This window comes from Alexandromys fortis, unplaced genomic scaffold (assembly GCF_014885135.2).
Source record: "Alexandromys fortis isolate MF-2015 unplaced genomic scaffold, M_Fortis_MF-2015_v1.1 scaffold_12, whole genome shotgun sequence".
Lineage (NCBI taxonomy): Eukaryota > Metazoa > Chordata > Mammalia > Rodentia > Cricetidae > Alexandromys > Alexandromys fortis.
In genome coordinates, this window is record NW_026067937.1 from 9,210,202 (window position 1) to 9,221,515 (window position 11,314).

The window sequence follows — 11,314 nt, forward strand, 5'->3', positions numbered from 1 at the left end:
TTCAGTCAGGCTCCCAGGAGCCCAAGGCCATGTCCACAGTTAGTCCCTTGGGAAGCTAAGGATAGGGAACCTGAAATGACCCTATCCTATAGCAATATTGACGAATATCTTGCATATCACCATAGAACCTTCATCTGGTGATGGATGGAGATAGAGACAGAGACCCACACTGGAGCACTGGACTGAGCTCCCAAGGTCCCAATGATGAGCGGATGGAGGGAGAACACGAGCAAGGATGTCAGGACCACGAGGGGTGCACCCACCCACTGAGACAGTGGGGCTGACCTATTGGGAGCTTCCTGAAAATTTTATGTTCTAAGCCCATTCAATTCTTTCCAATTTTGTTATTTTACTTTTTTCTCTAAAACTGAACAATATTACATTTTAGGTCCCTATAACACTTTAATTATTCTTTCATCAGCTGTTGGATATCTATGTTGCCTCAACTTCCTTGCTTTAGTAAATAGAAGAGTAAAAACATGGATGTGCAAATATTTCTGTGGACAAACTTGAAGTTTTCTGACTATTTACACAAGTGGAACATCTGGAATAAGAACTTGAGGAACCCCTTGTTTCTCAAATGAGAAACACAAATTGTCAGTAACTGCATTAAACGTTGTTTGACATCCATTGTCACTGGAAACTACAAATTCATCTACATTGAGATGTCATATCACACAGTCAAAATGAATGCCATCAATATGTTTGACAAGAAGTTTGGGAGATGCTGTAGGAAGAAAAGGACTCTTGGTGGAAACACAAATGATAAAATGATTTTAAAGTCAGTTTGAAATTTACAGTAAACATCAAAAAAAGCAATACTTCCTTTTTTAATTAGTTGTTGTTATAATCTAGAAAATGAAACTATCCTGGGGTGGACTTTTGGAGGTGTCTCTAACTGTTTATGGTCTAGACCCTTCTTATTAGTGATTTGTTACCACATGAATATACCACTGGTTCATAGTTCCTTCACTAAGAAGAGATGGAACACTCTGCCCTGCCTTCTCTGCAATGATAAACTGAAGTCACCAACACACAATCTCAGATAAACCTTTCTTCCTTTTGCTGCTTTTGTCTGTTTTTTGGCCACAGTAGTGAAAACTTGGTGATATAAGACTGGTCACATGCCTCCTGAATACTACATTCTACTCTATGTAGCAAAAAGAATGCATGTCAATATACTAAATAGAAAGGAAGAAAATATTTTTCTTAATTTTAAAAGTTTCCAGTGTCATAAAAATTCTGATAAAAATTCTTTCATCTTAATAATATCATTTCTATTTCAAACATCTTCTTTCAAACGAAGATTCTATGGTGATATTGGAGATAATCATCAGTGTGATAGTGGGGCAAGGCCAGTTTAGGCACCCTCTCCTCTGCTGCCCAAGGACCTAGCTGGGGCTATCTCCTTGGACACCTGGGAACCCCTCTAGAGCCAAGTCTCTTGCCAACCCTAAAATGGCTCCCTTAATGTAGATATCTTCTTCCCTGCTCTTATATCCACCCTTTCTCCATCTCCACCCTCCCACTCCCCCAAGCTCTCTCCAGTCTTTCCTTTCTCCCTTCTCTCTCCCCTCTCCCCTTCCCCTAACCCCACCTCCATGCTCCCAATTTTTGGGCATTTTTTTATTCTTTATCCAAACAGGATCTTAGATACTGGGTGCCATCCATATTCAATTTTGTTGCTTCATTTTTTTTTTTGTTTTTGCTTATTTTGATAATAAGTTTCTCTCTGTAGCCTTGGCTACTCTGGCACTTACTCTGTAGACAAGGTTGTTACTGAATTGGCAGAGATCCTGCTATTTCTGCCTCTCTAGTGCTGGAATTAAGGGCATGTTCCTCCACTGCTGGGCTATATACATATTCATATTTGTATTCCTAAAATGAAAATCAATGCTTAACAAGAAAAAAAAAACTATTGTTTTAAACATATTTATAACAAATAATAAAAAAATAGAAATTGTTTTTTCTCTCATTTAGTACATCCCAAACCAGTTTCTCCTCCTTCCACTCCTCCTAGTTCCTCACCATTTTCCATTTCTGAGAGATACAATCCCTATGTCTCCCTTCAGAAAAGAATGGACCTCCAAAAAACAACAACCAAATACAACAAAACAAAATACAATTAGAAGAGACAAAAGTCCTTACTTTGAATCTGGACAAGGTTATCCAATAGGAGGAAAAGAGTCTTAGCAGCAACCAAGAGAGTCAGGGACACACACCTGATCCTAACATTAGAAGTCCTACAAAATGCCAAGCTAAAGTCACAACAACATATATGTAGAGGACATAGTGCAGACCTCCACAAGTCCTGTGCCTGCTGATTTAGTCTCTGTGAGTTCATATGATCCCTACTTAGTTGACTGATTCAGTGGACCATACTCTCCTTGTGTCCTACAACCCCCCTGACTCCTACAAATTTACCCCTCTTCTTCTACGGGGATCTCAGAGTTCCTAGCAGAGGGACCCAATGGACACCTCCAATTTAGATTTTATGCATAATGTCTTGTTGTGGGTCCCTGATTCTGCTCTTATCTGCTGCTAGAGGAAACCTCTCTGATAACGGCTAGACATGGTATCAATCTATAAGAGTAATAGGACATCATTTAGAATAATTTCATTGTTTTCTTTTTCATTCATGTTTGAGTCTACCCTAGGTCTCTGGGGTGTCTAGTTTTAGATCCTGGCCATGCAACCAGTGTAGGTTATGAAATACCTCCTGTGTTTTGGATCACAAATTAAATCAGACATTCATTGAACATTCCCCCAAGTTCTTTGCTGCCATTGTCCCCAATACATCTTGCAGGGCAGAATTTGTCCAGAATGTTTTATCAATGGTCCCTTGAAATTTTACTTGGCCAATTGCATAATTAATTATTATGTATCATATGATAATACAATGATAATATAATAATTACTTCTCTAATATATATTGGTTATGGCTTAATTCCTTCTTTAATCTGCAAATTTATAAAAATAAAGTTTGTAATATTTAATAATGTGTATATGATTATTGACTAATGACATTTTTTCACAATCTTACAATGTCTTAAAATCAATTTCTCTTGATTTTATATAACTGGTATTATGTAAATGAGATGAAATAATAAACTAGTATTATAGAATCAGAAATATCATTTACTTTCCCTTGCAATTATAGCAGTCTAGTGATAAATATGATTATCAATGCAAACCCATCATTTGATGGGTTATTGTTACAAAACTTATCATTGTTTTGAAAGTAACAGAGGTAGAGCCAGAATGGTTCTTGGAAGATTTATGCTGACTTTCTAAATGAATGTTGGCGAACATTGGTGCACTCAGTCTTTCTCAGAATTCTATAACTTTTTTCCATTCTATAAATTCTTTCTTGGCAATATAGATAATAGTGATTTTGACATTGTTCAATAATGAACACATTTAGTTATTAGGTTATGAATATTCACAGTATACCCCAAAGAAAGTGCTTTCTGAGTTACTGTGCAGGATAGGTGCTCAGAGGTGATGATTAGGAGTATCAAATATAAATTTATGCATTTATTCCATAGAGAATAATTCACAGTTTTAGTACCTGATAACTCTATTTACATGTCATCTAAGCTAGAATTTTACTTTAGTTTATATTGTTCTAAAATATTATAGTGATTTTTTGTATATTTATTGTATATTTAGTACTTTGTTACTTTTAAAACGTCTACTGAAGTTGCTCAAACATTTCATAATCCCTTCATCTCAACTCTTTTTAAGCATGTCGATATGAACTAATATAGTGGGTTCTTTTACAAGCAAATATCATCTAATAGTGGGTTCAACAAATACCTCCTAACCCTTTTCTCAGAAATGTTGCACTTCTGATGTGAAAAACTGTCTACAGGAACAGATGTTACCAGGTGAACACATCCCAATGGTTTTAACGACTCTCCTTGAAGTGATCACCAGAACTAAGGGCAGCAATAGAAGCCCCCAGTTAATGAAATCCCTTGCATGTGATCTTTCCCCAAAGAAAATTTTGTCTAATGTTTACACTCTAGTGCCCTTGATATGGGCAGCTTGATACATTAATAGGAGTTGAACTTGTCTATTTCAACATGGTCACCTGACAAAGTTGGGAACATAGAGGTGGGGGAAGAAGGGAGGATAAAAAGGGAAGAGGAGGAGAGAAGGGGAGGGGTGGGGGTAACTTGAGGGAATGGGATAGTCGAGATGGAGGAAGGACAGAAGTAAGAGCAAGGAATGAGATCTCTTGATTAAGGGAGCCATTATGAGGTTAGCAAGAAACTTGTTTCTAGAGAAAGTCCCAGGAATCCACAAGGATGACCCCAGCTAAGACTGTAGCAATAGAGAAGAGGGTGCTCAAACTGGTCTTGCCCTGTAGTTAGACTGATGACTATTTTAAATATCACCATAGAACATTCATCAAGCAACTGATGGAAACAGAGGAAGAGACCCATATCAGAGCACTGGGCTGAGCTCCCTGTCCAATTGAAGAGTGGGAGGTGTGAGAATATGAGCAAAGTGTTCTAGACCATGATGGGAACACCCACTGAAACAGTCTACCTGAGGTAATGGGACCTCACCATCACCAGCTGGACTGGGAAGGAGCAAGCATAAGACAAAACTAGTGCCTCTGAATGTGGTTGACAGATGCATGGCAGGGGCAGACTGAGTGGTCACTGTAATTGGCATCAGTATTTATCCCTACTGCTTGTCCTGGCATTTGGGGAACCTATTTTCTTTGGGTGGATAGCTTTCTCAGCCTGGTAGTAGTAGGGGGAGCCTTGGACCTTCCCCAAAGCAATGTGCCTTGCCCTCTCTGAGCAGTGGATAGAGGGTGGTGTGGGTAGATAAGTGTAGGGAATGGGAGGAGGGAAGGGAGTTGGAACTTGGATTGGGTATGTATAATGAAAGTAAGACAGTTGTTTTCTATTTAAAAAATAAAAATAAAATAAAATGTTTTAGGAGCTAAAAATTTAATAGGATTTGAAGCTTGAGGATCATGAAAAGAAGTTATATAGCCATAAAGATACATGGAAATATGCAAGATGAAGTTGAGAAAGTAATAAACCTAAAGGGAGAAAATGGGATGAAAATTCACAGAGAAACAGAGATGTCATTAGAAAAAGGGCATGGAGATAAGAAAGGACAAGAAGAGTTCCTATTAATCTCAATTCTCAGTGACTTCAAATACTTTGAATATGAATTCATACAGCAATTACTCTGCTCACTGCTTAAAGTACCCTGAAAATTATCTCTGTTCCTATCAACAGGTGAGTCATTAAGACAGCACTGCGAATATTACAGAAATGTTTTACTTGTACCATTTTATTATTTCTATGGAGGTTAGCCAGAGATGTAAAATACAACCAGTCAAGAGCAAGCATTAAAACATTTCTCCTTTTTTGCCATTCATGCTCTAATGATAGATATTAACTGAAATCTGTGAGGATTAGTATTTTAATGCAAGAGATGAGTTAACTCTTCCCTTTCAAGTTGTTTGGACAATGTCAAGCTAACTTATAGATTTATAACTAGTTCATGTGTGTGTGTGCATGTGTGTGCATGTGTGTGTGTGCACGCACACATGTATGTGTTTGTGTGCTTGCACATGTACATATAGGCATATATGTGTGTGTAAAATTGCGTGTGCCTGTGGATGGATACATGTGGCAGTGATGGAAGCTCCCCTGGTGCTGTTCCAAAATAAAGTCAACAACCTTTATTTTGAGATAAGGTCTTTCATTAGGATATGGGGGTCTAAGTAGACTAAGATGAGTAACCAGCATACCCAGGTAACTGTTTCTCTCTGAATCCCTAGTGGGTCAGTAATTTTAATCAATAATTAAACAAAATATCATTTTTGAACATAACAATTATTAGGAAACAGTTATTGAAATATTTGAACTCTGCTTTGTGGCTTATTTGCTAAATTCATTTATATATTAAATTTCTGTATTTGAATGCTTTTGTTAACTTTTTATTTAATTTATAAAATAATGTTTTTCATTGTGACATTGTCCTTTGTTGATAAAATTCTACAATCCTGATTACTATCCTAATCATGCTTCATCCCCATCTCTTGCTGCATGCCTTCCTGACTAATAATAGCTAGTTCACCTTTTGTCTCATGTTACACACACACACATACACACACACATTCACTCATTTCCCCACACAAACTCATATATATATATATGAGAAGATGTGTAATATTTAATATATCTACCCTTCTCATCACCCCTTCGTTCACTTTAGACCATCTCCTTGACTCTCATAAATACGTATTTGACTTGATTTGAGAAAGAGAACCTGGGGAAAAGTCTCAGAAGATAATTATCACAACCTAAACTATACCTAGAAAGACTTTCAGGATTATGTTTATGCTGCTTAAAATCACCACCAACACACCTTTCAAGGAGAAGTTGACAAATCACTACAGTAGAAACAAAGACAGAGACAAGGGTGGTAGTTCATGTCTTTTATCCCAGCCCATGGGAGGCAGGTGGTCTCTGATCTACAAATGGAGTTCCAGGACAACCATGACTATGCGGACTCAGGGAAAGGAGAGAAACAAAGACCAAAACTGGAACCATTTATTTTATAAGAACTACACAGTGTTGCAACATGATGAAAAATAAACAATTTTACGTTGGTCATTCACAGAGCACATTGGCATAGAGAGTTACTTTCTTTTTATCCTAAAACCAAAAAATGGATTAAAAAATTGACAACACCAAGAAAACTAAAAATCTCTGAACCATAGAAGATCAATCAACTCTGAAAGTGCTGTTTCACTTTCTGATGAAGAAAAATACTCAATATGCATTTTGTAAATTGTACATTATATAACTTAATTACAAATGAATTTTCTAGTTTAGAGAAACTAGTACTTCCTGAACAATGCAGAAGTTTAAAAGTAATAATTTTAATTACTACATACAGCTTCTACATTATTGGGGGTGAAGAGAGACTAAGCAATAATTATTCAGAGCTATTTTAATTTGCATTTTTAAACCACGTTTTACCTGGCCAGTTGCTATCAGTTGGGTGATATTATAAATGAGTTTGCATGCATTTGTCACATTTGTTTCCATTTCAGAAGTCCCATTGTTTCCCCCCAAAATAGAAGATGTTAGTTTCACTTTTCCATCAGTGAAGATGAAAATTTTGTTGCTCCTGGCAACAAAATTGGGTCAAAGATTCTTTTCTAGTTTCAAAAGAAGAGAATTATCCAAGATAATGGAATGATAATATTTTCTTACAGTACTTGTGATGTGTGTTCCTACAAAAATGAATTAAAAGGTTTTTCAAAGTATTTGAAAGTTAATCAATGTCATTTCAGCACTCAAAGTTAATCTGGTTTACTAGACAGTGTGGGCAGCAAGGAAACTGGTGGCTATAGATGCTAAGGTCTATGAGCAGGAAGCTGTGATCTAAGCCCCATCTGCAGGCTCAGAAATGTTTTTATGCGTACAGAATTGACCTTCAATGAAGCAAGACTAACTGGGTTTGTGTGATATCCAAAGGAGTAAATGATAAACAAAACATAAAATTAAAACTACAATACTTTGTTTAATCACTGAGCTAATTTATAAAGAGGTACACATTCTAGAAAGTCTTTCACCATATAAATACAATCCTACTGCACATAATGGCTTTGTGGGAGCCTAGGCAGTTTGGATGCTCACCTTACAAGACCTGGATGGAGGAGGGTGGTCCTTGGACTTCCCACAGGGCAGAGAACCCTGATTGCTCTTTGGGCTGACGAGGGAGGGGGACTTGATTGGGGGAGGGGGAGGGAAAGGGGAGGCGGAGGTGGGGAAGAGACAGAAATCTTTAATAAATTTAAAAAAAAATTACTTTGATGTTTAACTCCATTCTTTTTTTCATAATAGATAATTTGTTAGACAAATATAAATACCTTATTTTTCTTCCTAAATCCTCTCTCATATCCTTCTCATGTACTCTCCACCCTTTTTCTTTCTTTCTAATCCATAGACTCTCTTTCTTTAATTGATACACACACTCAAAACACACTGTTTTTCTTTTGATTTATGCAGTCTTTATACCCCTTCTTATGTAATAACACCTGATCTTGATGTGAGGAGTTGTACTGTGTATGGAGCGATTGAAACTGAGCTACTAAACGCTGAGTTGAGACCAGTTTTGGTTTATTGATCTTCATCTGTTGCAATGATAAGGTTCCTTATGAGATGTGAGAACTATACCGATCTATCTCTAGACCCTAGAGAACCTTAAATTTTTGAACCTTTATTTTGTGTGTATGACTGTTTTGTCTGCCATGTATTTTTGTTCACAACAAGAATCTAATACCCTTGTAGACCAGAGTGGGGATCAGATACCCTGGAACTTGTGGTGTTCTTCCATGAGGGTGCTGGAAACAGAACCTGACTACCATTGGAAGAGCTGACAGTGCTCTTAACTGTTGAGCCATGTCTACTGCCCCTTCACTCTGTTCTTATTCACTCCTGTATTTGAAAATGCTGTACTTTAAAAACTTAGAATACAAAATTAGCAAATTATCTTAAAAATCAAGGATCTGTGTCTTTCTCCATTTCTTATAGGAAATAACACTTCAATTATTTTTATTATTTTTAAGAAAGTCAATCTGATTGGAGATCTCTTAATTGGACCATATTTCTCTTTCTCATGTAATTCAGGCTTGAAACTATTTAAGTGTTTTCTCTGCTTTTAATTTCACATTTTTGACTATGTAACTTAAAATTTGGATAGGATATGTTCCCATACTTATCTTTTGAAATAGTATGTATCAAATAGACACCAGACTCACTCACTCTCAAATATAAGTGTACATTCTCACATCATTTCAACACAACCAAGTGCTAAGAAAGGTTTATGTGTTTTCATTCTCTAAAAATTCCCACTTTAATATTTTGCTGTTAAACTTTGTGTTTATTTTATATTTTCCATAGAAACATTTTATCGGATGTTTCTTGTGTTTTATAGGATATTTTCTTCATTCTTTAGATTGCTTACTTAGTAGTATAATCACTTTTGGATTTTAAATAATGCCATTTTTCACATTTACTTCATATGCTATACATGGGCATCTTAAAAACAAACAAACAAAAAAACCCAGAAAACAAACAAATGAAAAAAAAAAAAAACATAACATACATTTGTCTCTTCTGAAGTCCAGGAGTGTTTTTTTTTTTCTTTCAGGCCTTATATTCAAGTGTATAATTAATGTTATAAAGATATTTTCTTTGAGGTTGCTACAAGGTTTTAATTAGTTTTGGTTACAGCAAACTAGTATACAGTGATACTACCTTAAACAAATCCATTTCTATGTGATTAAAGAAAGCTAATTTAAAATAAAAAGCAAATTAACATAATAATAAATATAAAAGCTAAAATATAAAGATGAAATATATGCTATAAATATTCTATGCATTACTGTATTGCTCCTTTCAGTTTGAATTTTGATATCTCCATGTCAAAACTTTTTTGTATCATCTTTTGTGTTATTCGGCTTTTCTTAGCACTTAGCTTCTCTGTATGTCTTGTTCTTGATTTTTCTACATAAAGGCTTTGCTTCTGATAGGGTTTCTATTGCTGTGAAATGACATCTTGACAACAGCAACTCAAATAAAATAAATCATTTATTTGGGGGCTGGCTTATAGTTTCTAATGCTTAGCTCATTATCTTCATGGCAGCATGCAGACAGACATGGTGCTGGAGACATAGCTGAGAATTCTACATCCTGATCCACGAGCAACAAGAAGTGATGTACATCCCATGTTGGGCTTAGTTTGAGCCTTTGAGACTATAAGCCTGCAACCACAGTGTCATACTTCTTTTATCAAAGCCATACCTAATGCAAGTGGGCCCTATCTTCTCATAGCGACTCTTGCTATAGGCCAAGCATTCAAACACATGAGACCATGGGGGCCATACTTTTCAAATAACCATAGATATAAATGTAGTTTGATTGGTTTATTCAAAAAAGAGACATCTCTTCCCATACTTCTGCATTTCTTAGAGGAGCTGAAAGCATGGATTTAGTAAATATGTGGTAACTCTTAGACTTCAGTGTCATACAAAATACATTCAGTGTCATAAAATTCACATTGTTCCATCTCTTGCTCTTTCCAAAAACAGCTCCCTCCATTATTGTCCCTAAATATTATGTCAGAAATGCAACACTTATGTTGTCAATACTATATTTCAATAAAAAGGTAACGTGTCTGAGACTGTAAAGGTGATTAGAAAGGAAGAGGGAGATGCATCATGAGGTTAGCCACAGTGGCACATATCTGAAAATGCTTCTACTCAGCAGGCTAAGACAAATACAATTGTCTTGGTATATCATAATATTAATTACTCTTTCAGTTTGCCTTCTGTAATATTAAAGTGCATCATACTTTCTTGTGGGCTTTCCCATGCAATAGTTAGATGGCCCTTGTAGGAGACCTATGAGATCTCCTCCACTAAACTTATTTTACCATATGTTAAATATACACTAAAAATAAATGGGAAGAGCTTGATGTGAGAGTGTCATATATCAATCTGTTGATTTCATTGGTTAAGTTATAATAAACCAACTGCTTGGCCTCAGCTTAGAACATAGATGGGAGGAGTAAACAGGATAGGATGCTGGGCGGAAGAGGAAGTGAGGTCAGACTCTGCTCTGCTCCCAGAGAGACCTGAAAGCTCTGCTGGGGCAGGGACGCCATGCTCAGCTCTCCCGGGTAGACGCCATAGCTCTGCGCCCTGAGGCAGACGCATGAAGCTGAGACCCACGATGGACATAGGCTAGACTCTTCCCAGTAAGCGCACCTTGGGGTGCTTAAACACATCATTAGAAATGGGCTAGTCCAGGTGCGAGAATTAGCCTGTAAGGGCTAGAGTTCATGGGCCAAGCAGTTCTTAAATGAATACAGTTTGTGTGTTGTTATTTCAGGCATGAGCTAGCCAAGCGGCCGGGGTGTTGGGGACGCAGCCCCGCCACTCCTTATTTCAACAGATGGCGCCCAGACGTGTGGACAACTGAATCCACAGAAAGCCTGAGAAAGTTAGGGAAAGAATGGAGTGAAGCATGTTTTCTTGGTAGCAGAAATTTCTTGGGTCTGCTCCACTTGCTAGAAGCAAGCAAGCGCTCTCATCTAAGAGAGGCTTCCTGACTCAGCTTCAGCTGCAAAACCCTGCAGCTCATTAAGAGGTCCTGCCACGAAACACTTAAACGGCGTTGGTGAGAAACTGAACGCATGCTTTTTGGATTTCAGCCGTAGCAGGAAAAAAGTTGTGCTGTTTTAAAATGCCAGCTTTCTGGGC